General features: G+C 39.9%; 1 protein-coding gene across 1 annotated transcript in view; it reads left to right on the forward strand.

The window, feature by feature from the left end:
* Positions 1-23,743, forward strand: part of CLSTN2 (calsyntenin 2) — a 595,520-nt gene that overhangs the window by 136,869 nt on the left and 434,908 nt on the right. The window contains exon 2 of the mRNA XM_068954006.1: positions 11,266-11,361. The gene's annotated coding sequence lies outside the window, so the exon portion shown is untranslated. The remainder of the gene's footprint in view (positions 1-11,265; positions 11,362-23,743) is intronic.

Genomic DNA, 23,743 nt, shown 5'->3' on the forward strand with positions numbered 1-23,743 from the left:
AGGAAACTGAGCCCCTGAGCTTATCTTATTTACCTCTTACTGGACAATTTGCTAAAAGAGCATAGCTTACAGAGAGCTCTGTGCCCTGAATGTGGACTCATTCCTAAGCCAGTATGCCACAGGAGCTGCTAAGCAAGACATTTAACTGTCTTCTAAGAGTAATATTTAACTGATTTCATGTGGTCCTGTTTCTATTACAATCTATATCATTTGTATTCTTTGCTCTAGGTAACAGTAACTGTTAAAACTAGGCAGGGTAAGATCCGTAGAACTTAAGACACTTATCCTCGTTAAACAGAAGAATAGTATCTTTACCATACTAAATCAAGGATCCTGATTCTAGAAAAGCATCTGCACACAGATTCTTGGTCCTTTGGGGACTTTCACCGAAGCTGAGCTACTAGAGCCATTATTTCTAAAGTTATCTGAGATAAATGTCAAGTATCCCTACAAATATCAGTAAGAGAAGAACCTCTCAAGAGAAGAACTCATGTGGTGTTTTTACAGAGTCCAGCTCCCAAGAGCTCTTGCATAATTCATGTTGAAAAAGTGAACAACTAAGATTTGCTTCTCTAACAGACAGTTGAACCATTTTTTAAGCTTCCTTTTTCATATCTGTCTTCTTTGAAAGTCATATATACGTATTTTTCAAGCTGGACATGGTACTTCTTAATCTTGAAAAACTTTATTTGAGAGGGCCAGTTATTTGTGCCATGTGTGCAGATTCATAATGTGTAATATAGGGATAAACCTAAACATCAGACTTTCCACTGCTAGCTAATTCTGTGCTTTTCGTGAACTCTGATCTCGTTCTCCTTTAGTGATTGCTTCTCTTCTAAAATAGACGTAAATCTTGCTTACTGGGAATTTCAAAACAATTCACATTCTGTTAGTGTTCCTGCCAGGAAGGATAAAGTCTACCTTTCAGTTCGTTAAGTTTAGGCCCAGCTTTATGCACAAGTCCTTACTTGCCTTGTAGCCAAACTGCTTAAATGGAAGTCCACAGAGAGCCAGGGATATAAGTAATCCCTGGAGCACTGTAAGCAAGAAGATTGATGGCGGTGCTATCCTTTTTCAGGGACCCACCCAACACCCCTAATTACATTATAGGTGAGATGAGTATGTTCATTCCATATGTGCTGTATAAAACCAGTAGCAACATCAGTGATCACTATAAAGCAGACAAGCCTGCGACAGTTCTCCCTAGTGGTGTCTAAATTCTTATGCAGCCAGGGTTGATGTGATATGAAGGATACCTAAGTTTGGCCTTAAAATACTGTGGACATGCCATACTTAAGCAATAACATCTTAAGAACATGGATATGTGGAACATAACTTTATAACAGTTTGTTCTATAGCTTGCTCTGCGGCCCACAACCTGGCAATCAGTACAGACATAACCAATGAATTTGTGGAATTCAGAGGAACACTGAATCTGAGGAAAAGTTTATACCAAAAATGGCCAATCTGGATCTTCCTCAGCCTGTCGCATGAACCCTGAAATGTAATGTGTCTTCAAGGATCTGCAAGGACTGTGTCCTGGCCCATCAGGCTGGTATGTGGTGGGCTGAACTTGTGAGGAAAGAATATCTGGGAGAAGAGTGGCAAGACATCCCCAATCTTTTAGCCTTCTCCAAGTGTTTTTATTGCTTTAACAAGCTGATGCTCAGATTTCTTGCTTCTAGAAGGAGAGGAGTTGAGAATGTATTGATTACTCTGTAGCACTAGCTAGCGTACAGTTCAGTCAACATACTTCTAGCCCAGCAGCAATATTGGCGAAGCCAGCTAATTTGCTTAGGGCAATGCACTGTCAAATGGAACACCTCTATACCTCATTACAAAAGGCTAATTTGGCTTTGAAGAGAGAAACATTCTCAGAAAAAAAAAAGGTGTAAATTATAACCTGGAGAAGAGAAGAATAATAATTAAGAAAGCTTATTGCTTGGTTGAATCAAAATTTCAGAAAACATTGGCTGTAATGCTACCCTAGACTATATTTGTAAATACCTGAAGAAAACTGTCTTTGATAGTCAACAAATATGAAGGACCATTTGGCAGCTTTACAAGCTCTAGGCTTTTACTATGCAAGGGAAAGTAGGAGGAGCAAAGAATGGTGTGGATAGTTAAAAATGAGCTGATAGAGAAAAGGTCAATGAAAATCTTCGTATATGGCAAATGCTCCAATTAATCTTATTTTTACAGGAATAAATCTTATTTTTACAGGTAATAAAAAGCCTGTTGGCCAAAGTTAGATGTCTAAATCTAGTCATATATTTGTTAGGATTAAGTTCCAAACTCTTGCAGGTTTACAGAGGGCAGTGTTGTCACTAAAAGTTATGAGTGTACTGTTTCTGAAAAAACAGTTCTTATATATAGAAACTTATAATTGGCTCATGCACCCCTTCTGAGTTGCTTAAGTTTGAGAATGTTGGCCTAAATTTTGTTAAACTTGCACTTTCATTAAACAAAATAAAATATTTAGTAGCAATTATTATTTATTGGCCAAGGCAAAGATAATGCTCATATTCACACATACTCATTCCACTTTCATTTTTAATACTGACTAAAAGTTGCTGCAGGTACTTCTGCTATCATCTCAAGAAATTACTTCAGATACATAGTGATTTACGTACTCTCATAATGGGGTGATGCAAGACAGAACATCATATGCTAAGGAAATTAAAGCTTTTAAGTAGGGCACTTGAGCATATCAATGACAACGTTCATTTAGTTCTGAAGTAGCAAAGGCCGCTGTTCTTTGTTGCCAAGTCTCTAGTGCCTGGAAGGACAAATCTCCATTTTGGGCCCATCTCCCACCTGCAATTAATTTCTGAAGCTAGATACACACACTAGACAAGCAATGGGAGAGATTCAAACATTTCTGAGCGTGTGGACTGCAAGTTCTAACTAACGGAATCGTGAGGAATTAAACTCATTATCCTGTGATCTAAACTGCAAAAAAGAATCTAGCAGTTTAGGGGGAAAAGAAAACCAAAACTGAAAGCACAAAAATCTGTCCTAGCAGAGGAAATTTAAAATTTAAATATGTGGTTTTGCAGAATTTAATTGAAAAAATCTGATCCTGGCTCCCTAAAAATTAAAAGACATATCTGTATCTCAGACAATATATTGACTTTCAGATGAATATTTCATAAGAGGAACAGATGGCAATGCATCCACATATGTGTGTGTATGTGTGTGTGTGTACCTGCATGTATGTATGTGTGTATAGATTAGATTGACCAGGTTTCATTGTGTAGTCTGTGTAACTGAGATGGTGCTGCATACAAAATCTGCAGATTCAGTTCTTCGGGGCCCTCCTGCTTGAGGATGTCAAGAAGTCCAGTCCCAGACTGACACTCACTGGGGCAGGTTTCCCAATGACCTTCATGACGTCTTTTTAGTTGCAGTGCAGTAATCAAAGGCCTCACAACCAGATGGAAAATCATAAGCCATAATTTATCACAGTAGGTGATCCAATATTAGGCAATACCTTAGAGGGGAATTTAAAGCACCCAAGCCAGAAAATTGCACCACTAGTTGAAAATGAGATATTAGAGTTTAAAATCTAATCTTCTTTACTCTGTACAAGTTGTTTAGGAGTTATCCAGGATAAAATCAGACCTCGGCATGCTGAGAGAAAATCGGAACTTTTAGATCCTCATTTTCAGATATGAGTCGCTGTTTAGCTTCAGAGCCTAGATCCTGCTAGTTAGATGTATCCTGACCCATATTTCTCATTAGCTTGAGGAATTAGCTGCTGTGGAAATGGTCTTTTAAATATTGCGAGCTGCTGTTCCGGTGCTATTTCCTCAGCTTTTAAGGAGGGAGTTTTGAGCAAAAGTGATTCAGTATAACTGTGCTAACACCAGTCAGGGATGAATCTGGCCACAGTAATTAAAGGAAAAGAGGGTTAAACAGTCCAAAAGAGCAGTGACAGTGCCTTCAAGCTGTGTTTGCTTGTGTGGGGGGGTGTGCGAATGACTATATAGCAGCAGAACTTGATGTAGGGTTTTTTACACACCGGGAGCGTATCTGGTTTATTGGGTCACTCATCAAGGGAGAAGCCACAGTTCTGCATGAAATACGGAGGATGTATCTTAGCAAGAAGGGTAGCTTTGCACGTGCGACCTGTGAACGAGCCCATGTTAAGAGATCACTTATTACAGCTTCACAGTCTGTCCTTAGGAATCACTTCTGTAAGGCACAGTGGATATCCCTGAGAACCCATGCTGGCCCCGGGCAAAGGCAGAAGTAGCACATCAGATCCTCTACTAGGCCAGTGGATTCGTACAAAAGAGTGTAATAACAAGGATATAGTAATAGTTCACTGGTGCACTCTCCCAGTTTCTTGTATCAGATGGTGCTCAGGACTGCCTTAGCTACTGACAGCATCTTGCATTTAATAAACTTTGATTGTTATTTCTTCCGTTAATTTATCTGAAGCTTTCTTGAACAATGTAAATTCTTAAAATCAACCAAGTCCTGCGGCAAGGAGTTCCACAGTTTATCCTCAGGTTGGGTGAAAAAGAACCTCCTTCTGTTTGTTTTAAGACTGTTGTAGTCGATGTTCCATAATCCTTGTACTGGGAGAGATGGTGGAAAATGCTCACTATTCTTCCTTTTCATGCTATTCTTTGTTTTAAGTTGCTCTGATACATGGTGATTGACTACAACCTCTGGTGTTTTGTCTCTGGCTGGGAAGTTGTATTCAGTATGATAGGCTGTAAGTTTAGATTGCATTAACCACTCTACACCAGTTTCCAGCTTGGACATTCCTGTAGTCTCACCAGGACTAAGAGTGCCTGTATGAGAGACTTTCTTTCTTTCTTTTTTTTTTTTTTTTAAGGGAAGTGAATTGCCTGTGCTTACTCAGCCTTACGATTGTCCACATGGGGAACGGCCATATGCACTGTGATTTCCTCAAGATGTAGACAGAGGCCATGACAAACACTTCACTGAAACCCATATTCCAGGATCCTGATATCTGAAAGATGATCGATATTAAAAGAAAGATGACCAATATTAAAGGAAGGCCTAAAAATCCCTCTTTCTGCATACCAGGCTAGGGTTAGTCAAGACTTTTTGCTGCCAGAATAAATGAGGGGGGTTTTTGATGTGGAAAGTTCAGTGTGGAACTTTCCCCTTGGAAACATATATGGTAGGATTTTGGAAAGGATTTAAGAATCCTTTGATCGGTAATATGTACAGTTGTACAAGATTAAGTGTGGAAATCAAGCCACAGTTGTCTTGGGCTGAAGTTAGAAGTGGGATTTTCAGCCTAAAGAAGGACAATTTACTAGCTGGTTCAAGGAAGAAGGATTTATTTCCTATTGAAATTTTTGATGCTGCTGGCTGCTAAGGGCAAACATTTAGATTTGCCAGAATAATGGCCTAATACTGGCTGGATGCTTCAAGCTGCCAGCCTGACTCTGAGTACTTGGAGCAGCCTGGCTGGATGCCACAGTTTGAGGCCATCCATTCTCCCGTGTCATCTGGCTCTGCTGTATCTGGCCTTGTGTTGCTTTGTTTCTGTCGCAAAGCAACAAAACAGAATTGCGTTTTTAGTAACTGGTGATGTGGGAAAATTCCCCAGCTCAGTAAGTGCAAGATCTTTTCGGTGAAGTGTTCCTTCAGCAAAGCAGGCCACCTACAACAAGGGAACTTCCAAGAAATGCCCATTAAGGCCTAAGGATAAAGTTTAATGCTGTTTTGTGTTCATCTGCTTCATACTGTAGAAATAGGAAACAGCTGATAATAACAGCAGAGAGAAAGCAACAGGTAAATCCAGTAAAACAGCATCAGTTTGTTTGCAATAAAACAGCAACAATTTTACCTGTCTCTTTTCAACAAATGTATACTGTTTACTGGGTAAAATATGAAAGCTATTTTTCATTGGTGTGTCTAGGACATTTTACAAAAAGTCATATTACAAAGTGTTGCTATCATCACTTTGCAAAGAGAGCCATCACCTTGCAGAGGGAGGGCTGAGGCACCAAGCCTTTGCTGACTACCTTGGCCCGCAGGAGCTCCCTGCAGTTTCCCCGTTCAGGTTTCAAGGCACGTGTCGTGCCTTTTCCACCCCATGCTGCAGACTTAATTTTGCAGCAAGGTAAAAAGGCTTTCTCTTAAGAAATCCAATGTGTATATAGATAACCTTGTATTTCTCCCTCCTGATAGTCTAGGATGCTATCTAGGATGCTTTCCTAACAGATAGTAACCCTTCCTGATGAATCAATGCGTAACCTACCATAAACAAAGAACAAGTAACTGCCTCACAGGCTGCTAAATAGAGCCAAGCATATCATTAACAACACAACATTTTCTCTAAAAGCATGGCTTCTTTTTTCTGATAATATCCAATTACATTAGGATTTTTGTCAAATCTCTTCTAGATAACTTTACAAAATTAGCATTTTTAAAAAATTGTTGTTGTATCTCCCTTTCTTTTGCTCTCCTTTTCTTTTTTCAGATTTATTATGAGCAATTTTTTTCCTATTTCTTTCCAATATCCGAAATTTAAACTTCAAGTGTTTTGGTTAGTAATTGTGATTGATCGTTTATGTGAGATTACAGGTTAGTAAATGGGTGAATTGCACTGACCTTTGGCTGTGATTATACTAAAAACAATGCAGAGGGCAGAGAGCTCTGAGCTGCTGCTGATGGGACGGGGCTGGAAGCAGAGAGCGTTGCCCTGTGTCGACAGAGAGCACTTGTGCTAGTTAGCCTTCGCCGGAGCTTCACTCTACAGCGGTGGGTCCTAAGCCAGTGTTGCCCTAAGGTGCTGCATTTTGCTGTGTGGATGCACTGGCACTGACTCTTTTCTATCAAGGGATTATGTTTGACATAATCATGCCCAAGGTCATACAAAGTAGATACCTGAGTGAACATGGGGTTTGAGGAGGCCATAAGTAGAAAGCTAAGGAGCAATTCTGATTAAGAAGGTTTCTTCTTCTAGTTTGCGTGTGTTGTCTGTTTTGTCTTTCTTGATTGGGAGCGCCTTCTGGCCAGAGAATGCTTTTGCTGCCTGTGCAGTATCTAAAGAACAAGAACCTTTCTCTGTTAGAACCTGGAGAAACTACCAGAGTAGAAATAGCAATACGAAGTACTTCACAGGGGAGAGAAGCTTGTGTTAGAAGAGAAGACGCTGTAAAGATGGGCAATCCAATTGCACAGCCAATAAAGTGCTGAAAAGGAAGCCAGGTGCAATTGTCCATGCTAAGAGCATCCACTAGCATACTTTGCAGCAAGACGGTGTAAGACTGCAGTCCATCTATGTGACAGACAGATGTACATATGCACGCCCCCACACAGACAGCGATTCAGGTGGAGTTTGAGAGCAGTTGTTACAGAGCAGACAAGAACTGGTCCTCCATCTCTTTCTATTCAGTAGCAGTGCTGGAGAAATAAGTGATAAGATAGCCTGTTCCATTTCTAATTCTTATTTGTTGTGTTCAGATTGTGAGCTGCATGAAAGTTCCTGCCCCCCCAAGCATGCAGTTGGAAATTGTAAAGGCAATTGGATACACACCCCAACAATCTGCAAGAGAAGTTTTCCCCTCATTGAGATGACTAATTTCTTTCATTGCATATTGAGATAATAACAGAACGTAGAATTTACTTCCCATCAGTTAATCTCACTCTACAAGGATCATTATAATTCACAGGGGAAGTAAATCTTGAAGAGAGGCAGTAGCTTTTCCAGTGTTACTCAGCACATGGAGTGAAATGAAGAGCAGAACCCCAGCGTGCTGTACACCATCCCAGTGCTCGGCTTACAGGGCCAAACTCTTGGCTACTGGGTGCAGAAGGCATAGGAAAGAGATGAGACCTCAGAAATACCTATTTTCAGTACACTTTTAGCCTTTATTATTCAGCAGCAGAAGACAAGCTGGATATCTCTCTCTGTTCTCCAGTGAATGTGGGGGTGAGTGGACCTTTCTTCTTGCTATTGCTACAAGTTCCCATTGCTGTATGGCATTCCTCATCCTTGTCATTTTTCAATGGCTGGAAGACAGACTTGCTGACTTCTGAACTAACCTACGAGGCTTTATGTTTTATTGATGTGCTTTGTTTTTCACAGCTTCAAAATTCTCCATTCACTTTAATTAGTTGAACCTGAGTTCACAAACTCAGTGACCGTTTAAAACATTTGGCAGGCTGCATGAAAGTGTCACAGCAAAAGTCTGTGAAGTGCACGCTGTAATCCATGTTGAAAAGACAGGGGGGTTTCTATGTACCTTTTTAAATCCTGAATATCGAGGAAAAAATGAGAGAAAATATGCTTACTTCTCTGCTGGGTATCCCAAAAAGAAACTCAGAGTGAGCTTTCTCAGGTACTTAGTATAGCCTGAATGCAACTCTCATTGATTTAAATCAGAATGGAAACACGCCAGGTATCAGAAGTCTCTCCCTGACTAGTAAGTGTCTTGGTGTCTTGCCCGAAGTGTGCACAGCTGGGCCTTCGTTCTTCCACCTATTCTCTGCCGTGTTGCCAGTGTGCAGTACAGGGTGGGGAGACGCGAGCCAAAGCAAATGAGTTCCCAGCAATTTGCTGTCTGCCCGCTCCCCACATGCAGCAACACGCTCACTATAGATCACATGCTCAGAGCACGTACGAGTAGGTGCTCTGATCTGTTGTGAAGGTTATTTAAGCTAATCTATATAACTTTATAACGGGGACAAGCTCACAAACATTCAGTCATCTATTGAAGCTGATAGATGGTGACCTATTAAGTCATAGTTACTTCTTAGCTTTGAATCATTTTACTGTATTCCCTCTGACATAAATAATGAGCACTGAGTAAGGACTCAGCAGCGTTTGGAGATCATGCTTCATGGTCTGTATGTTTCTATATCTGTCTGTCCTTATGACCAGAGCAGAACGAAAGCATAATGTATGGACTATATGTTATTCAGGTGGCAACTGGTAGCAAAGGTTAGTTTTAGGTCTATCAGACATTGAGTTATATCTTTAAGTGCCTATTGGATTTTTTTAAATCCAATCACTTTGCAGTGCTAGCTCATCAAAAAAATAACACGCATTAAAGAAAACAGCCATCACTCATGAGCCTGGTGATTTTTGCCTCTCGTATCAGCATTCGAACTCAACACGGTGGTAACTGAACACTGAAACTGTAGGTACACATCTCTTGGGGCTTTATGGAAATACAGGGACACAAATAAAAGGTCATGATCAAAAGACCAGAATAATTACTGTCACATAGAATTTAAAATATTTTAAGATTTACTTAATGAGTATTTAAATTTATTAAAGCCTTTGATATTGAATTGGTGGTGCTTGGCAGAAACTATTCCAGGGTTGGCATCTGAATCTCAGGTAAGGGTCTGACTCCAGACTGTTAATTGGTACTCAGGTAACTGCATCTTTTGCGTCTTGCCTCTTTTTCATTCCCTGGTGATTGTGACAGTTCTCATCCTTTTTGCTAGCCTGGACACTCCTTGGTTGCATTTGGTTAATTCAGTTGCTGGCTTGTGCAGAACTGAATGATACAAAATGGGCACAATGAAAGGAGGCAGCTGGTGACATGCAGAGTTTCCAACAGAGTCAGAGTAAGCTATGCAAGGAGAAGTCTCCAGCCAAGGCAAATTCTCTTTGAGCCTTGTTGGGAAGAAGATGGCCTTACAGCTAACTTCATAAGGATTTACTGCTAACCAGAGAAAATAGCCACAGTGAATGAAGGTGATGGTGTACAAGGCATGGGCAGTGTTGTAGGAAGTGTCGGTAGCATAGCCCAACATGACAGTAAAGCTCTGATGAACACTTCCGTTCTGTAACAAACCCATTTGGTTTCCCCAGCAGCTTGCTCAGTCTGGATGGGAGTGCTTCTCAGTGGGGCACTTCCTCCGCCCTCTGCTGCACCTAAACACCAATGAACAGTTGTCTGTTCACATAATGTCTTCCTACACACATGCCCATGATGTTTTCTCATGCCTATTTATATCAGACATTCTGTCTCTGCACATTTATCCAGTCTACTGCATTACACAGCATTTTTAAAGTTACTCTCACCTAAAGATCTTTGTGCTGGAGATGTTAGATTGCCTGTGTTATTGTGTACCTGAAAATTCATTAGTGCAAACTGGGATGGAAGTCCAGCTTAAAATAGGAAGGAGGCAGTTTAGCTCCATTGGTGGTGGTGACTGTGTGAGTAAAAAAAATATTATTCATTCCTATTAAGGTGCAAAAAATAGGGAGGACACATTTTTTCAATTTTTGTTTCTTATGTGATAGGAACTGGTATACTCAAAGGGTCCTAGAGTACCTGGGCCAAATTATATCTCCCCTTATATTGCTTGGGTGACTTGTTTTTTGAAGAGAATGGATCTGCGCAAGGAACAGGCTGGGAAGGAATACGGACCTTTAGACGCTGCACTTTCACTTTGTCTCTTGTCCAGAGCCGTAACGAGCAATTGGGGGGAATCCAACTTCCCTGCACCTCTTTTCTCTATTACTGTTTCCTTGGCAACAGGTATGAGCCTGCTGAAAACAGTTTGGAAATAATTATTTTTAAAAATCACTTAGCTTTTGTAATCTGACAACTGTTCCTGTGGCAATAACAGCAGGTAACAGAGCAGTTGAGTTCCCAGTTGTCAAGCTCACATCCAGCTGCCAAGTGACAGCTGAAAAATCCTATTTTGTGAAGAGCGCCCCCAGGCCTGTGGATGTGAGAAACGGGAAGTGGATTTAAATTGTTTATTAAAATAAAAAATCAGACATCTGAATAGGGCACTGTTGAAAGGATATTTTAATACTCCAAGAAATCTGCACACTTCTTAGTGGAGAGAGCAGAGCTGCTCTTCACACCCATCTTTTCAACTTTGTATCACTGTATGTTCAGCTCTTGACAAACTAACAGTAAAATTACAAATCCATTCACTCTTGGTGTTTCAAAGTTAAACGCTTATGCCAGTTTTTCCATATTCCTGTCATACCTTGGTGAGTCTATAGGGAGAGGAGAAAAAGGAGGAAAAATAGAAAGAAAAGAAGACATGCATATAGAAAACATGTGGAGTGGGAATGTGTCAAATTATCTGGCTCAAATTTTCATTAAAATAAATAAATACTGGCAACGCGTTCAAGTGTATGAGAAATGAATTTGCAATATTTGCCTATATTTGTAGCTCCTATTTTTGCAAAAATGGATTCCAAGTATATGTTTGCTTTACCTGTTGATTGGAATCTCTATTACTTCTTTTGTGCTTCTAACATAGCCGTTGTCTGTATTCTTGTTTGCCCTTCAGGACCTGGTCTGCATAGGTAAAACTGAGAGGCATCACGTTGGATTCAATGTCCAGACAATTGAAGAAGCCTTGGGCTGACCACAAGAAGAAGAGGAGGTATTTTATGGGAAGTAGACACAAAAACAAAAGTCAATGCATGGGTGTTTAGGCAACGTCATATCCAGTTATAGCTACCGTAGCTGTAGTAAAAACATATAGCTGTAGTAAAAATAGCAGCCAAGAACCTCTACCACAAGGCAGAGAGAGAGTGACAGCAGCTAGAACAGCGTTCCTCAGTTTTTTTCACATCTTTTCCTGCCTGAGGGTGTATACCACGTTCTGCTTTTCCCTTATATCCAATTTGAGAAAAACTTATGCAGTGAAGCAGGTGAAGCGCTTGGGAGGAGGTGGCAGTGGGGCTGAGGCTGGGGTAGTTCCTGGGAGGCTCAGGATGGGCACCCTTTCCTCGTCCACAGTCTCATCCCTTAGCCAGCCGTGTCCTTCCAACAGCATGCACTCTGAGCTGGGTGGGGGAAGAGAGCTGCAAGGCAGCTTGGGCTCTGGTGGGACTGGAGCCGGGAGCCAAGCAGAGGTGAGAGGCTTAGGGACAGAGCAGAGCTGAACTATGTACCCTAAGGGGTTTCACTCTATCTACTCCACCCATATCCCCAGTGAACCTCCAGCAGTTACTCCCCCAGGTACGCTCAGTGCCCCCTTGAAATATAGGACTGTAAGAGCATTTGAAACTTAAAATAATCAAAAACCGATAGGAAACGTGAAAGAACTGTCTAGAGATTCCCTTCCTAAGTACCTGTTGATGACAGAGCAAGTTGCCTGGCCTTCTCCTATTCCAGTTTTGAACAGTATCAGGTAGATTATGCCTGATTTCTTAGGTAATCACTATCTGAAAAGATCTCCAAACTCTACGCAGAATGACAGCAGAATTGGTGTGTCATTTTGTTGTAACTAATTCTGTTAGAACTCTTATTTTTCAAATAAATGCCAAATTAATAAAATCTAGCCAATTAGTATACACTTATCTCAGTGACAAAGTGTCTTAGATAGAAAGTATATGCAAATTAATACTCTAATTTTAAAAATTACATGCCTGAATTGCGCGTAAATAGTTGTTGATTTTTGGAAATTAAAATAAGTTTTTAAAAGTGGGGATGTCTTAAAAATAATAACATCAGATTTCTCTCCACTGCTTTTAAATTTTGCAGTGTGGTTTGGGAGCCTATGTCCCATTGCAAACACACGTGTGTTAGACTCCAAACTCATTAGATGCAATATCTATTTGCCAAATACTCCACTCCTATCCAAATCGCTCCCTAAAATTCGCATCTGTCAGAAAGCTTTAGAAGAAATACACTAATTAAAATGTTACAGTGAAATAATTTTGCCCACCAAACTGCTCATGATTTTACAGAGGTAGGAAAGTATATTTTTGGTGAGATGCTACAACATTTTAAGTTCAGCTGTCTATCATCCCAGCTTTGCTGGGCTCTGCAATACAGAATTCAAAACTCTTAGCCTTGTGAGATGCAGAACATTTGCTGGCAAGATATGATTAGTAGCGAGTGGTAATTAATGAGAGTTTTGGTGAGTATTTTAGATGTGAATTTCTCTTTATTAATATCAATCTTATGCTATATGTAGCGTCTCCATCATTTTTATATTAACCTACTTTATGTTAGATTGTCCAATATATAGGATCAATGCTTCTATTTTTCTCCTACAGTCTCTCAGACGGCTTTCAAACTCCCTTTCTACATTTGAATCTTTTTTGCTGTCTGCTTTCTCTGCTGTTTCTTTGATCTGTGCTCTATTTTTTCACTTCAAAAGTTCTCAGTCCTCTAGATAAAGTGCAGTGTTATCGGTTTTCTCCGGAGATATGCAGAAGTGTTTTTATAGGCTGGGAACAATTCTGCAATATACGTTTTACAACACTGTGGAAATAGCAAACCTCAGGTCTGCACGTCATAGGATTTCCTCAGTTTTAGACCCCTAATACCTCGTGTTCACAGTACAGTAACATCTATGCAAATAAAAAGGTTAAAATGCAAAAGTGAAATGAAATAGCATTGCTGCTCTGAAAACATCTCCCACCAAGAAGAAGCCTTAGCTCAGTGCAACAGGTACTCAGCTTGCCTTAACAACTCCATTGCTTTACACTGCTAGAAACAAACATAGAGGCATTCGTGAAAATGTGTGAATTCATGCAGATTTTTTTAAATAAATTAAATCTTAGCAAATTACTAGTAGGCATTTGGAGAAGCCTGCAGCCATTTGGATATATGTCTGAAGTTCAGCAAACCTTGAATCCTCCTGGTTTGTCTTCCCAACTTGATAATGGTAATAAGTATGTTTACTGGGGCATTCTCTGGGAGAATATCCGGATAGACACTTAGTGGGTGTCTTCAGCACAGAGTTATTCTGGGGACCCTCTGCTGCTGCTTACCTGGAAACTCTGCAAGAAACTCTTTTATCCTGATGCAGAAAGGAAGCATTTGAAGCCTGAACATTTTAATGGAACTGGAAAATTGTTCCTTTTCCAGCTCTAATGGTTCCATTTTTAGAGCAGAGGAAGTTGCCATACAGATTGTAGAAACCTGAGAAAATAAATTTATTGTTCAAAGACTAAAAAAAGATGTCAATTGCATTGAAAACCTAGTTGGCTGTTGAGCGGAAAATGAGGAAGGGCAGCCTTTTTTTTTTATTCCTTCTACCCTAACAGTAGAGGCTTGAGCACCCTACCTTTCAAAACACAAGATTTTGGAAAATGCAGATAAATTTGTTCTTGGGTTTTGATAAAGTGGATTGCAGATCATGTAACTGAGCTTATCAGTGTTCACACTCTAAAATTTGTCTTGATACGATAGCCAAAAATTCTAGAGTTCTTTTGTAAAGTGACACAAATCTGTATTTCAAGAGGTGTTGGTTTGCCCCTCACTGTAATCTTGGAATTAAATGTTTTGGTGATTTTTTATTATCTGTTTAGTATGTTTAATATAAATAAGATCACACTTCTAATTGTGTAATCCTAGGAACAGGGGGGTTTGCAAGTGAGCGGCCCTCTGTGTTAAGATGATTAAAGAATCTAAGACTTTGAAAAGAGTCTGTGGATCACTTTTGCTCTTGGCTGTTTTGCGTAAAGAGTCAGTACTTTGAGTTGTGGTTTGTTGTTAATAAGCAGTTAGTCAATGCATTGGTAGTACTAGTTGTTTTGTAGCACTTAAAAGAAGGATAGCATGAAGGGCAGCCACTTTTTCATCTTTCTTTCATGTTGGGCATCTGGTATTAGAAAAGTAATACTACATGATAGCTTTCTTTTCCACATGAGAGATACAACTAAATAGTTATTTGTTTGTTGTCATTCCTCCTGGATTTTTTAATGATAGCTGGTAGTAGTGTCTCATACTTTCTTTCAGTCAGTAGAACTGTTGTAGTGGAGAGGGCAGAAGCATGGAAAAATAAAAGTGAATGGTAGAGAAAAAGCACATTAGAGTTGGCTTTCTATCCTGCCTAGTCAGGCGTGATGTTGGCTAAGTCTTGCACAAGGATTCCAGCTGGATGATACTTCAGTTTTAAAAATGAATTTTATGAAAGACAGGATATTTCTAAAATTGCACTACTATAAGAAAACTCATGTTCTACCTATGGGCTCTTATAATAAACCTCATTATGTTGTATCGTGATTGTGAACGCTATGCTATATACTGTTCTTCCTCTTTTCACTATTTTCTTTACTCTTTTCACTTTAATTTTGCACTCTTAGACTTGGTGGCAGCCATCAGAAAGTTTATTTCTTACAAGTGAAAAAAAAAATCTTTTAAAGCAGGTTTCTGAACAGTAACAGTAGTGGCTTCTAGAACAAACACTGTGGAGGTGATGAAAGAAACTGATTCGTATCTCTGAATAGTTGAAATGAGGGCTGATAGCCAAGAGCTGACAAAGAGTGGCTTAAAAATGAAAATGAAGCCATAATATATTCAAAGAAGCGGAATGGTTATTACTCAGGGGGAGACATACTAGTTATGACTTCCAAAGGTAAAAAAAAAAAAGTGCATAGAATGGGAGCCAATTATCACCGTATTGCTCCGAGCTAGATTTCAAACGTGATGTACAAAAATGACAATTATACTACATTATATACTCTTGGAAAACCAGCACTAGTCAAAGACCACTTCTGCAATTGCCTCCAAGCTCTAGATGGCCAGGTTCCCGAGTGTAATGTCCGCTTGGGAGGGAGGGAGGAATGGGTCTGCAGATCCCATTAGCAAAGTTTAAGAAGTGAGAGGGAAATAAGAGTCTTGGTTCCCAAAGCAAAATGGCAAGCTATGTTTAATCTCAGGGCGTATAAAAGGAAGTGCAGTTTCCCCATGTGAGATCTCAAAAATCTGGAATTTTGCTTAGGGAGTCACAGGGAAACTGGCTGTCCAGTAAGGCACTGGAAGGAAATGAAGGTTAAGAGATGAAAAGCTAAACCTGGTAATCTTCCAGACAATAATGATCTAACTGGAAAATACTAATTTTTTAAAACTTAATTGTTCCTTGGAAGCATGTCAATTTTTGATAAATCTTGTTCAAGTTGCATGCAGATATCCATCGGAAACCCTATTTGTTTTCTACCAGTTTGGCTCGGAAGTTGCTCGGAAGCCTGAGCTGCTCCTTCGCACCTTGGCTGTTGTAGTGCTGTCTTGCCACGAGAGTGGTCCTGGAGCCAGTAGCTCCCAGCTTCCAGCTTTTCAGGCTAGCTGGTGTCGTAATTTGCCTCCTTCTTACCTGTTGGGGAACCAACAGGGCCATGATTTGGGAAGCTGTGAGGGTTGCTGATTGCAAGGAAGTCTTTATGGGAGGACTATCCCAGACCACAGGTGCAGAAAACTGTACAGTAAATGAACAGAGAAATACAGATATCTTTTGGGTGAAATATCCTTTCTGATCCTGGCATGTTGCAGGATGAAACCCTGAAGCATGAGATTTGATTATAAATTATGTTAAAGCATGAGATTTGATTATAAGTTGTGTTAAAGTCATTCTTAGTGAATTATGTGAGAGTGACATTCTTTTCTATGTGGCTGTTGTTCCTTCCCAAATAATTGATAATAGAAGGCTAATGGTATGTGAGCTGCATTTTTCTTGGTGTATTCCGTCCTCGACTTCCGAAAGCCCTCTCCTATTCTTGTGATATCACTAGGTTTGCCTGAATGTAGAAAAAAAAACACCCTGAAGTTCCAGGTAATACAGCTAGAGAAAATGGAGATTTTGATGGCCAGACATTTGTTTTGTATCCAGATGTTTGTTTATTTTTTGGCCACAGTTGATTATATACAACAAAGGGAGGGCTCATTTGCATTGTCTGGCTGGAGAGAGTGAGCAATCACGTGGCCTTGCTGAAACGAACGTGATGGGTATGTCCATGTTGTGGTAGGACAGCTCTTCTGGACAGTTAGTTACTCTGCCATGATCTATATTCAATTAGCACTTGAATGATTTTAGAGTACATCTAAACTTTATGACCTGGAAATACAAAGGAGAAATTATACAGTAAGTAACTCTAATACACATCTTCACTTACAAAGAAATCTTAATTTTTGATGGTTTATTTTAAATTGGTCTGAAGGACTATGCATATATCCAGAGGTCAAAATACAATTAAAAAAAAAAACCCATACTCATAAAGTATCAAAAATATGTTGTTAGCACAGGACCAAGTGTGTTTTGTATGGACAAAAGTGAATATAGTTCAAGCAGGAGAAACTTTAGACCCAGGGACTAGTTCTAAAGCAGCCCTGAAAGGGTGGGCTGCCTTTCAGAAACAGACCAAACAAGTATTACAGAAATTATGTAGAGCCAAACATATATTACATGCTTTAGAGATGAATGCCCCATCAGTTTTTATCATCTCAGTAAGAACTGCATTCACTTTGGTGAATGGGCATTACTCTGATTTATATATCTTGAATAAACAAAATGAGCACTTAACATTTAAGTCAGGCGGCCAACAACAAAAAAAAGCAAGCAAAAAGGTCATCCCAGTGCAGCAGACATTGGGCTCTCGGATCTGGGATAGGAGAGACAGGCTGGCAGGACACGTTCCTGCTGGAGAACACGAGTTGTGCCCTTGAGTATGGGGACCGAGCTCCTGGGGATGGACCAGCAGTCCTGTGTTTTGGGATAACTTAACGTACCACCTCTCATTAATGTGCCTCTGGAACGGGATGCAGCAGGCAGGTGAGATGTCGCAACTTTGAGGCTATGAGTTAGTTTCATGACAGGGTGAAGGAAATTGCAGTCTGGCACAAGGTGGGTTGCCCCAGTGCAAAGCTTGCTTGTACTGATCCTGGGTCACTTCACCACGACTGCACATATGTTTATTAAGTATCATCGTACTAGAGACAATATTGTCTATTGCCTATTGTGACATTATATTCATAGTGATACAAAGAATTTATCACCTAAGCCAAACAGTATTATTAAAAATACTGAGAAACTTCCAACCTGTATCCTGTGTGTTAATATAGTAAAACTATACTGTGGAAAATAAGACTTCACAAAAGTGGTATTTTTGCTACAGTTCCACCATAGCTTGTAGCAGTAGGAGATTTCCCTGGCTAGTTAAACTAGAAAGAGATATTCTACTGTTAGTATGCTGTTCTCATCACAGTTCACATTCCACTTTTTTTCCAGCCTCATATCTTGTTGCTGAGATGTAACAGGTGATGTCTGCAGGAAAGCCTCCATGATGCATACTAAATGATTTTCTGCTACTTGTACTGCCATACGCCAGTAATTTCATAATCTGCAGGCACGTTCATATATAGCTGTGATAAAATGCATATACTTGTGGAACAAGGAGAGCAGGAATTGATTTGTTTTATTGGGGACAGTAGGTTGGGCTGTTTTTACCAGGCCTTCTAAATCAGTTGTACTTTGGAAAATGGACTTGTTTTCTTCTGCCTGCTCCAGAATATCCAATTAACATTTCAGTTACTTAAGTGCAACTTATGATGATCCATCTCCTTGTAGAATTGCTTATGGAAAAATAAGTTTGTGATATAAAAAATATATTTTGGGGCTGGAAGATGAGCCTGGTGGTTCAGAATGCTGAACAAATGGCGGTGCCAAGCCCTGGCCTGCAAATTCAGCTGTGCTTTGGGGGTTGTCTAGTTCAGGCGACCCCTTTGGACTGCTGCACAGCCCGAGAGCATCCGTCCAGGACACTGTTGTAATAGCTGGGGTGGCATCCTGTGCTGAACCACAGAAATAGCAGTTGTTATTTTCATTTTCACATGAACTGCTGGATCTACTTTCTAACTGTGAATATAGATAATCAGATGCTGCCTAACAGCTGTGCTTCTGTGGGAAGTTACTGTAAATATCTCAGTGAAGTATTTTTGTTCTTTGGGAATGTAGTATTTGTGGAATAATGCTAGAAAACATTAATGCCTCGTATTGTTTAATTGGAAAAAAAGCTTGTATTTCAATAATTACATACAAAAATACTCTATTAATGCAGCATTGTGGTTGATGGTATATGACCTAGTTCTTTTGGACTTCATGCACTTACTGTAAGTGCTCAATACTTGGAGGTCTTAAAATCCACTAAAGTATAATAAAAAGGAAAATCTATAGCTAAGCTGTTCGCATACAACTGAAGCGTAGATGTTATTCTCCCACCAATGGTCCATTCAACTTGCGTCTTCCTCAGAAGTTGGGCAAGAGCAGAGAGGAATAAATTTATGGACATTATAGTACATTCTAAACTTTAATACAATTAGGTTATTTCGTGGAAGCCATACATACGGATGGAACAAATCTGAGCCAGAAATCTGTCAGGAGAATGTTGCCCCTGCAGCTCCCTCAGTTAACTAAATAAAACAGCCTCCAGATCAGTTGCTTCTACTGATCAGAACTGCAGCATCTGAGAGAGAAAGGGGCTATAGCTTAGCTAAAAACAAAGCACCTCACATTTCCCCTCTGTACCCACAAAATCTGAGAAGCAGGTCAAAATCACTGACATAATACACTTTTGACAGTACTCTCATTTTAAACGAAGGGACTTGAGTCTTGTCTTAGCTCTAAGTCACACCCAAGGAGCAATTCCCTAATAAAAATGATGCTTCATTCTCTGTTACCTCTAGCTAAGGAGTGGTTTTAGGATATATGCCCATATAGACTGTGTAACAGTCATTTTAACACAAGCAAGTCAGGCAATTCAAAGCTGGCGTTCTCTCAGCAAGCGTGTCACCATGCTCTCTCCACAGCTGTGCAGTGCTTTGTATTTAAGGATAATGACTTCCAGGGACAGGTATTTCCTGGCAGTTGCTGACTGGCTGAAGGAGTTGATGCCCTTGGCATCACCTCAGGCACTTCACCTAACGGGTCGTTAAATGACAGGGAATGTCTGATCCAGAGGTCATTACTGCTGTTATAAAGAGAAAGAAAAATATGATTCCTCTGTGCACTGAAAATGTAAAAATTGAATATTACATCACCATAGGTGCAGATATTTGTTCATAGTTTTGGGTTTTTGCTAGTAGTTAAAGAGCACAAGCACTAATAGAAGCTATATTGCCTTTTCTAAAGCCCATTAAATGAATAACACCATTTAGGTTAGATTTTATATTCTAAGGTGTAGCAGTAGTTGTAAGGCAGCTATATAAAGTGGTGTCTCCCTACTTAACCAATCTGCTTGCTGCAAATACAGAGCCGCCAGAGTCACGTTCTGCTCAGTTTAGGCACAAATATTTTTGTTTCATATATTTTACTCCTTATGGCACTAAAACCCCAAACTGCTAAGGGCTGATAAGCTGAATTGCCAGTGATGCTGACACCACCAGAAAGTGTTATCACAAGTCCAGTGGAGGAACCTCAGCTTCTGGAGCTGCACGTGAATGAGGGAAGTGTGAGTCTTGAATCACTGGTGGCAGTGGATTTGAAGCTAGTGGATTTGAAAATATTAACACTATTAAATAAGCCAGTTCACCTGGAATTAACAGAAATTTACTGTAAGATTTTTTGCACCTTAATGCTAGTATAAATTAAAGAAAGCTCTCAGCTCTGATCACTACCGTATTTTAGAATAGTGAAAAGGCAGATCTGGTCATTGTACCCTGGATTTCACCTCAACCAAAACCTAGTGGATTTAGTGGAAGTCTTTCTATTGGCTTTCTTTGACTGTGTGGACAATATTGCCAAGGTGAGAGCAATAGCTTTCTTTTTCTGTGTTTTGGGGTTGAATCACTTTGTAATATAGCGTGGGTGCTATAGTCCCCAGTGCTCTTCATACACCCAGTGGCAGAAGCCCTGAAAATGCAAGGCAAAACAGAGCAGGGAGAGAACGGGAAAGAGAGACAGAGAAGTGAAGCGATTTGCTTGAAGTCCTGCAGCAATGCAGAAGCACAGTTAAGAGTTGTGCGCAGGTCTCAGAGTCTAATGATCTATTCATTAATCATATTCTGGGTTTGTTTTTTTTTTTTTGGCAAAGGTGCAAAAGTCATTACAGTTTTGAGAACTTGCATCTTCACTGGGAAAGGAGTTTTCTAAAGTGAACTAGTTTATTTGGATTAAAACAAGCAGAAAGGAAGGTTAGAAGAGAGAAGTGTGGTTAACCGGAGAATCAAATAAACAGAAAAAAACATTTAAAAGTAGAGGCTTGCCTTTTGCAAATCTATATGCACCTAGACTGTAGTTATGAGGTAAAGCATCGTATACATACCCAAGTTTTTCATCATATGTCTTTTTGTTTGAAGAAGAGCAGTATCACATATTCATCACTTGAGATTCATACACACAGATTTCTTTTGACTGAATGTGTATCCTGATGGACAGTGTTGCATCTGTCTGCCATCTAGATTACATGGCAGATTTAGATATATATGTAATCAGATTTAGAGCTATACTCAGTTACTTGAAAATTCAGTTAAAAATAAATGTAATTAAGTATATGCAATGTGCATATGTACTGAGATATTATCTTTGAATTTATGACAGCTGATGAAATTCACGGCTGACCTCTTAAAGAAGCTTATGTTTCAGTTTGATATTAGCACAAGAAAAAAATGCTGCCAAATATAACGTCATGCTGTTCATCTGAAATTCACACAGAAAACCTCACCGTTCGCACATAAATTAGCGACTGTGAAGCTTGACCCAGGTCTGTGATTATCTGTGTTAATATGAATTAGTTTATCTCAGAGTTGCATCACAATGAATATAAGGAAGAATGTTAAGTGATAGAAATCTTGAGAACGCAATATAGATGCAGGGGTCCTTGGCAATGCGCTATGGGGCCAAAGACTACTGTCATCATACTGAGGGCTGAAATGAAGAGTGACTGCAGAGCTCAGTGCTTGCACTGTAAAGAGGGAGAGGGTTTTAAAGTACGTAGGTACTTTTAATCTGAACAGGATTCACCAGAATAATTTTTTACTTTCACTTTCCTTTTCACACTACTTGAAGAACCCTTATTATTTCAGTTTAAATCTCTCAAATAGAACATTTTAACTTTAGTTAGGAGAAAGAGCGGGAAAGAGCCTTCTACAACAATTTGCAAGCAGATGTAGCGCATCTCAGTCTGAAGAGCTTGTGGTGCTCTGAGTGTTTTCCAAAATATTTTATAAAAATCCAATTGGAAAGAGATAACTGATGAGAACAAGACTACAAAAATGAAAGACCAAGAACACTTTTGCTTGTGTTGCCTCACTGGCAGAGACTTACTTGAATGTTGTTGTTGCCACTAAGCCAGTGGGGATATCACTTAAAAGGTCGCGTGATCTAAATATACCAATCCTGTACATTGTAAGTACCTAATTATATTAGGGCATATTAAAAAAACCCCCAAACTTCCCCATCTGTGTAGAAAAAAATCTTTGCAATTCCTAGTGCTCAGCACCTCTGGGAACATTGGGAGGACAAATACAGCCTGGGTATCACTATGCTGTGCTAAATATCCTGGCTTGAATGCCCCCCTTCCAGAGCCACCAGACTATATGTAAAAAAGTGATTGCCAATATTCAGGAGGGAAAAACCATTTTTACTATGGATTAGAGGAAGAGTGAAAAATGATTCCTAGAGCTCAGCAAAAGAAGACAGCAGATGAAAAGGCTCTACATTTAAATAGGTTATGATTTCCATGGGACCTGACTTAAAATATTTCAATGCTTGATGCTGGCAGTTCTTCATATTCTGTCATAATTAGTTTATCACTCACTCATTTTGCTCTTATTCTCCACTATTCGGCATGTTGCTGGCCACAGCTTATTTGCATGCAGGGCTTTGTTCTATTTCAGTACTGTTTTCTCCTGCAGAAAATCTCCCTTCCTGCATTTCTGCTTCTTCCCTGGCCCTGTGCACTGAGAAGGACCTAGATAGCACCTGCGGGTGATATCTTTATCTATCTTAAGCAGAAAGTGGGTCACTTGCTTTTCATGAAGCTAGGGATGATGCTTCCCTAGATTTTCCCTGCTGCTTCTGCATTTTTAAAAACTCAGACACATCCCAGCTCTCTGGGAGGCACTTCCATATTCTTTCCCTCAAGCAGGCCTGCCTTGCGTTTTCATCCTCCAGCTGGGAGAGCGCAATGAGACTTTTCCCAGCAGTCTGTCAATGCAGATCATTTAATTAGGCCAGACGGGATCACTCTAGCAGAAGTGCAAAGCTCTTTTTCCCCCTGGAACTGGTAGCGCTGCCTTCCCAGCGTTCACTCCTGTAGGCTGGGGAGACAAAGTTAAGACATAATGCATCCTCCTCACTCGGATGTGTGCTCTGCAGCTTATTACTATAGGTCTAAAATATTCAGCCTTAGCATTCTGCCCTCTTGCACGTCAGTGCTTGCCCTTATTATACATGGCATGAGAGTAGTGCCATTATTCAGTATGCCTGTAGAACTTGAAATGTTTTTCCAGGCAAAAGAGGCTGGCGTTATGGTTGAGAACATCGTGAGAGTTAAAGGGTAAGCATGACAAAGGCGTTCTGTATCCTAAACAAGCATTATGGAAGAAGTGTATTCAGAGTTAAGGCTACATTCAAAAGATAACCAAACAATTCAGAATAATACCTAGCTAAAGCTAAATGGCATAGGTAGTATCGTTTGATTGTGCATTTCTAACGTCATAGCTCATATGAGACCAAAGAAGGCCTGAGACATCTTCAATTTACAGAGCACAAACTTTAATAAACTTAAATTAAGGCTAGCAGACTTCTAAATTCTCAGGAAAATCCTTCCCTATTCAAAGGATAAATTTATGTTTGGGAAAGATAAACTCAAGCTTTCTTATGTAAGGTAGAAGTTTGATTTAAGCAAAAATATGTCCGAGCTGAAGGTATGAAATCACAACTGCTTTTTCTTTGGTGTACGTACACTGGGAGAAAGAGCAAGCATGTATTTTTCCTGGCTCGCCCCACTGGAACTATTCTGTTAGTGAGAAGAAGGTTCATTGCTCCCTTTATTTAGTATTTGTTAATATTCTCAGTGAACTTACTGAATAACGGC

This window comes from Struthio camelus, chromosome 9 (assembly GCF_040807025.1).
Source record: "Struthio camelus isolate bStrCam1 chromosome 9, bStrCam1.hap1, whole genome shotgun sequence".
NCBI classification, from domain to species: domain Eukaryota; kingdom Metazoa; phylum Chordata; class Aves; order Struthioniformes; family Struthionidae; genus Struthio; species Struthio camelus.